At 35.2% G+C, this 7,200-nt stretch overlaps 1 pseudogene; it reads right to left on the reverse strand.

Annotated features, from left to right (window-relative positions):
• Positions 1 to 774: 774 nt before the first annotated feature.
• LOC139841778 (zeatin O-xylosyltransferase-like) lies at positions 775 to 2,187 on the reverse strand (annotated as a pseudogene).
• Between the last annotated feature and the right edge of the window lie 5,013 nt (positions 2,188 to 7,200).

Here is a 7,200-nt window from a genome sequence, read left to right on the forward strand (position 1 = left end):
TTAAGGTGAGAATTAAGAAATGAATAAAAGCTACAAGACATATAAACTCCTTTAATAACTATAATGTTTACGACAATCATTAAGTGAGAACTAACCTTATTAATTTGAAATTCAATCGATCCAGAGATGAGAGAGGGATGAGTTAGGATTTTTTTGGTTGAAAGACTAAAAGGAAAACAAATCTGTAAGAGCCCTTTTATTTACTTTTTTTAAAGATTAAAATATCCAAAATGAGTTAGCGGGTGACACCCAATTGATACTTAGGCGGGAGAGCAAAAAATTTCTAAAATAATTTACGGGATGATATATTAATTAATTATTACTCAACATATATGTGTATTAAATATTATTATATTATATTATTTATTTGAATTCGGTTTTGAATTCGGTTTTCGGTTTAACCGAATTAAAGATTTTCAAAACCGAAAACCGAACCGAAAACCGGTTTCGGTTTTACTCGATCCGAAAACCATTTTTCAAATTCGGTTTGGTTTTTTTCCGGTTTGGTTTCGGTTTGGTTTTCGAGTTAAACGGTTTCAAACCAAATACTGACCACCCCTAATTAAAATGACAATTTTTTTATAATATATGGTAATTTAATTATAATTTTGATGTAAATGAATAACGCTACATTTATACGATATTACTGTAAAATTCATAAGACATATTATGACTTTATATTATGACTTTATTCATGTAACATTGATAATAACTAACATAAAATGTCAATAGTATCAGTAACCAAAACATAACAAATCCAGTAAACTCTGTTACTTAATCTCTGGTGATTTGACAAACAAAGTCTTCCAATTCATTCCACATAACGCCCCCTTCTTCCACAGACCTCCTTACCGCTACACCAAGCTCGGCGGCCTTCTTTCGCACTAGACACCCTTCTTCTGACACCATCAACCGTCTAACAACGTCTGAAACCATCGAAGCAGCCACCTTCTTGTCTCGTTTCTCCCATTCTCTTGCGTATATAGCTGTTCCTAGCACATTAGTTATCAGCAAAGCGTTCCTCAGTTGATCATAATGCATTGGCCACGCAGCTATTGGAACCCCCATACTGATCCCCTAGGTGCACGAATTCCACCCACAATGACTTATGAACCCTCCCGTTGATGGGTGGCCCAATATCTCAAGTTGTGGGGCCCATCCCCTTACTACCATCCCTACACCAATCTTTTCAACCCTCTCTTCATACCCTTCCGGCAACTCAACTTTCCGATTACTTTCTCCGTCAAAGATGTCACCTTTATCGGCTTCCCTCACTACCCATATGAACTTCACACCGCTTTCTTCCAACCCAATCGCGATCTCCTTCGCTTCTTCGTCAGCCAACGACACCGTGGTACCAAACGAGACATAAATCACTGAATTTGGTTCTTGTTCATCAAGCCAATTCAGTAGCTTGATCGATTCGGTACTAGCATTCTTACGATCCGTTATGGTAACCGGATTAAATGGACCAATAGCCCAATTCTGGGTTGCACCAGAACTAACTTCTTCATTCTTAAGTAATTCTAAGTACTTTTCTTCAAACAATCTGCTCGTGTCATAAAGCGTTCCTGAATTGATGATCTTCTTGAATGATGAGTCTTCAGAATGCAACAAATCCCAAAACTCGCTAGTAAAACACCCTTCTTGTGAAGGGAGTTTTGCCCTCAACGATTCGGTTTCATCGTCTAGTTTCAATGCTTGTGTTTCCTCCCAATGGTACCAAAAGGCTGTAAAAGCAGAACAGCCTTGAAACATGTAAACCTCAAAGTTAGGGAAATTAGAATAGTCTTGAACTACAGAACTCATCAAGTAATCATGAATGATAACAATTCGTTTCGTGGTAGACGCTAGATCGGATATAAGTTTCAAGAAAGGTTCGCGAAGGTGCATAACGGGTTTGAACGATGGCAAGAGATGGTTAGGGAAACGAGTGATGGCATGTGGGTCAGGTGAAAGGCTAGCGAACGGTGGGATCGGAAAGTCATGAAAATGGATGTTGGAGACAACAAGTGGGTCCCATCCGTGGACGCGAAGCTTGGCTTGGCGGATGTGGGTGGTGGCACCGATGAAGTGGACGGGGAGTTTGTAGGCGGAGATGAGGCGGGAGAGGTGGAGGAGTTGGTTGAGATGCCCTTGTGCCAAAAAAGGGACCATTACAACACATACTTCTTGATATTGAGCCATTTTGTTAACTGTGTTAATCAAAGGGTAGTTTTAATTTTTTTGTATGTTAAATAGATATTAAGTGATTATACTTATTACTTACATATTAATTATAATTATTACAAGAACTAAATTGCGTGGGCTAGCCGGCTAATATACTTTTTTTTTGTTTCAGTAAATTAAGTACGAAATGTTTATCATTAGGTGTTTGGACATATCTGTAGGATTTATGTGCAAATCACAACATATAACTATATGGCTAAATTTATTTGAGCCTTTGGGGTCATACATATATACACCTAGACGTCAAAAGAAATATATATATGATGTATATATATTTACTCAAGTACCAAAATAAATTATTATTATTATTAAATTAATTGTTAATTAATAATTAATATAATTTAATAATTTGCAAGATGTTTGATTGCTAAATACGTATAAACCAAAATAGAATGGATCTCCATAGATTTTCGGTTTACTTATAATTTCTACTCCGTATATTGTTTGTTTTAAAAAGGGTGATAAGAAGAATTATATTAACTATTATTTGTCTTGTTGACAAAGAAATTGAAATATATACACTGTATCTTTACAAAAGTCAGTTAACATAATATCTCTATATATATATTATATTGGCTATTGTCTTTGAGCTGAACATTCAAGATTTCGTTAGAAACAAAAACACGTATATCACTTTTGGTTACCGACGAATAAAAAGAAACCATACAATTCGTTTTTTTTTCTCATTCGACAATTCTGTATACGGAGTAATATTTATTTTATTGATTATTAATATAATTTGATTATATTAATAAGTTACTTGGGTATGGACTAGCATCCATTGGCGTTGTTCGAAAGTGTAGTGGACTATCCAAAGAGATGATCATACTTTTGGTCATATGTTTCTCTCCAACAAAGTGTTCGTTTCAACCTTCTCGTGGACGTCAATTCAGAAAGGTATATCGTTTTACTCACTTTGTGCTTTTATATTCATGACAATTATTAGTGGTGTAACTGGATCAATGGGACGGTTTAATCGTGTGAATGTTTTATTAAATATGTGGTTATTTAATCTTGTAAATTTTGTTTATAAAAATAATAAAACATTATTATTTTAATTATCCGCTGCGTTAATCTCAATTGTTAAAAGTACACACGATTATCCATCAGTGGTATCATGAGCCGCTTTTACACCGTCTTAATTGTCGCGTGGTTTTCTTAGATCTAGCTTTGTGGTGTATTGGTAAAAGTCAAAACATTATGGTTTTGAAAGTCAACTTTGTTGATTACCTCATGACGCACAAATAAGATCTGAAGAAATTCACTCTTTAAATTTTGAATTTAATAGTTATGGCTTGGATAATTCTTGGTTATTTAATATTTAATTTGTTCCATGGTTATACACATGCATTGTAACCATGGACAAGCCATATATATGTTTAATAATGTTGTTACTAAATTGTGATTGCATACATAGCCCATAATGCCCCGACCAATGTATGATTGTTGTGATTGTTGGTTATGGCAATTTTATGCCATGTTGTTTTTGATTTATTTGGAGGCCAAAGAAGCCAGAGTTGTATTTTATTTATTTTCTATTTTATAGTATTGTATTTAGGTTTATTTCAAATTATAAAAGTATTAGATTAATTGTATTTTTCAATTTTAAATAAATGTAACAAGATGAAGATTGAAGATAAAGATTCAACACGGAGTTGGCTTAGTAGATGGCGATTGGATCAAGTTAACAACGATGGTGTTCGACACGTTTTCACTTGGTTCTTGAATCAAGTGGGAGCTTTGATTGTCCTTAGTTTGACCTCTTGATCGCATGTCGGCTCATGGGATCAAGCATAGGATTTTTGGGCTAGGCTATGTATGTGTATGTATGCATGGTTGTGTTTTATTTTACGCATTTATATTTAATTGTTGATTATAATATATGCTAAATGTTTTTGATGAAAACATCAAATAAAATCGGTAACGAGTTTCAAATATTAAAATTGATGATTTTAAAAAAGTTAAACTCTAACGAGTTTAAAGTTGAATGTTCTTTGAAACTCAAATAATATATATGGGCGACATTTTTTAAAACTGTTTTAAAACGATACACGTTTATGTATTTGTTATTTTATATACTAGAAATAAAATAACAAACTGTACACATAATACACGATCGACATATATAATTGGTTAAAATGATTTTTAACAAATAGTGTAACGAATATTGTGTGCATGCATTATTCGTTAACACAAACTTTTTCAAAATACCCATCAAATTTAAGTCATGCCATCCAATGAGCTTGCAAACACTCCTCGTTATTTTTCTGAGCTAGTGAGACTAGGCTGAATTATAGCCACGAGGTGGATTTTTCGATCTAGTGAGACTAGCGTGAATTTCCACTGTTTCCAAATTGGACGACTTAATCGTATTCACGGTGAGACCTGAGTTCGAAGCAAGGATGGGACAAACATGCTGGTAGATAATAGTGGTTTGTTGGACTACATATATCTCTAGGTCCCATAAAGATCTAAGAGTTGCACTTGTAATGCAATTGGTACCCGTTACCTACCAATAGACTCCATAACTGCTAGCTGATCAACAGATGTGGCTATGGAACCTCTATGTGGATCTTAGGCTTTCGTAAATTAATTGTTTTTAAAAATGTATAAAAACTTGGGTAGTTAATTTATTAAAGCTCAATATCGAAAATACTAAATTGAATCTTATCTGTGTTGTAGATGTCAAACAATAAAAACGTAAACCAAAACACACTTCCTTCTTTGTTGGAGATGGATAAACTCAACTGTTCGAACTTCCTGGAGTGACACCGCAACCAGAGAACTGTTCTCAAATATGAAGGGAAGTTGAACAAAATTAAAGAACCCTTACTCAATCCTCTTGCTGAGAAAATTGTTGCTGGATGAGCAGGGGAAGAAGGGTGGTAGGGTGACAAAGAATAAGCCAAATACTTTGTGGAAGGAAAATGGCAAATCATTTGCTAGGAAGAATATTCCACCTTCCAAGAAGGAAAACCTATCAAAAGACACTGAATGTTTTCATTGTGGAAAAGTTGGCCATTGGAGAAGGAATTCTCCTATCTTCTAATCTAAGCTGAGAAATGGCACGGCTGGTGAGACTAGCAATCAAGTATATTCATATACAGTTATATATTTTCTTCTAGTGATTCCTGAACTTTTGTTACCGGTTGTGGCCTTCACATCTGTAACAGTATGAAGGGAATGAGAAGAAGTATTAAACTGAAGAAAGACACACTGGATTTGCGAGTTGGCAATGGGGATTGGGCATCTACTGCAGATATTGATTTCTATAAACTTACTCTTCCAAGTGACCTCATTATTTTGTTAAAACAATGGCATTACGCTCATAGTATTACGAGCTACATGTTTTGAAAAATGTTGGTTTTGAACTTTCATTTACGCACTTTTGTGTTTCAGTTTCTAAGGATAATATTTTATTTTAATATCTATCCACGTAATGGTATTTTTGAAATTGATATGCGTAGTGTGATTTCAATTGAGAATTCTGTGTATACTTGTACCGCCAAACGATTCAAGAAATACTTGAATAATACCTATAAATGGCATTGTCGTCTTGGACGTATAAACAAACAACGCATTTCAAAACTCCATTCTAGTGGATTTTTGGAATCAACTGGCTGTGAGTCATTTGATGTATGCCGAGTCATATTTATATGAAAAGATGACAAAGGCTCCGTTATCTGATTTAGGTGAAAGAGCTAAAGGTCTTTTAGGACTAATACATACTGATGTATGTGGCCCTTTTAGAACAATGTCAGAATGGTGAATCTTACTTCATTACATTAACTGATGGTTATAGCACATATGGTTATGTTTATTTGCTGAAACATAAACATGAAGTTTTTGAAACGTTCAAAAGTCTTCTGAAATGAAGTAGATAATCAGCTTAGAAAGACCATTAAAATCACTTCGCTCTGATGGAAGAAGTGAGTATATGAGTCAAGAGTTTTTAGACCACATGAATTGTGGGATTGTCTCACAATCCACTCCATCTTACACACCATCACTCAATGGTGTGTCTAGGCGGAGGAATCGAACACTACTTGATATGGTTCGATCCATGATGAGTCTGACTACTCTACCACAGTCTTTTTGGGATATGCACTAGAGTCTGCTGCAGGCATACTCATTATGGTTCCAACCAAGAAGGTAGAAAAGACACCATATGAGCTATGGCATGTGAAAAGTCTCAAGTTGTCTTATTTGAAAGTCTGGGGTTGTGAAGCGTATGTGAAACGTGACACTTCAAACAAGTTAGAACCCAGAGGTATCAAATGTCACTTTGTGGGATACCCAAAGGAAACAATGGGTTACTACTTTTACTACCAAGCTGAAAATAAAGTGTTTACTGCTCGGTTTGCTAAATTCTTTAAAAGGGATCTTCTCTTACAAGAAGTCAGTGGGAGTAAAGTAGATCTTGAAGAAATTCAAGAATCACAAAGTAACACACCTTCTGAAGGCACTAGCCAACCGCAAGTTGAAGCTGAACACACTGTTGGTAAGCCAGAACGTGTTACACCTGTAATTCGTAGATCTAATAGAACTCCTCATCGACCTGAGAGGCTAAATCTTCTGATTAATTCAGATGAACCTCATCTAGGGGATTATGATGAACCTTCTAGCTACGGTGAGGCCATATCAGATCCAGAATCTGACAAATGGCGAGATTCTATGAAGGCAGAGATGCAGTCCATGAAAGATAATCAAGTATGAGACTTGATTGATCTTCCACCCAATTGTAAGACAGTGGGGTGTAAATGTGTCTTCAAGAAGAAGGCTGACATGGACGGTAATGTAAACACTTTTAACGCTCGATTTGTGGCAAAAGGTTAACTCAGACTCAAGGAATTGATTATGAGTAAACTTTTTCACCAGTCGTGAGCATTAAATCAATTAGGATATTCATTGCCATAGCTGCTTTTCATGATTATGAAATATGGCAAATGGATGTCAAAACCGCTTTCTTAA

The sequence above is a fragment of the Rutidosis leptorrhynchoides genome, chromosome 1 (assembly GCF_046630445.1).
Source record: "Rutidosis leptorrhynchoides isolate AG116_Rl617_1_P2 chromosome 1, CSIRO_AGI_Rlap_v1, whole genome shotgun sequence".
Classification (NCBI taxonomy): Eukaryota; Viridiplantae; Streptophyta; class Magnoliopsida; order Asterales; family Asteraceae; genus Rutidosis; species Rutidosis leptorrhynchoides.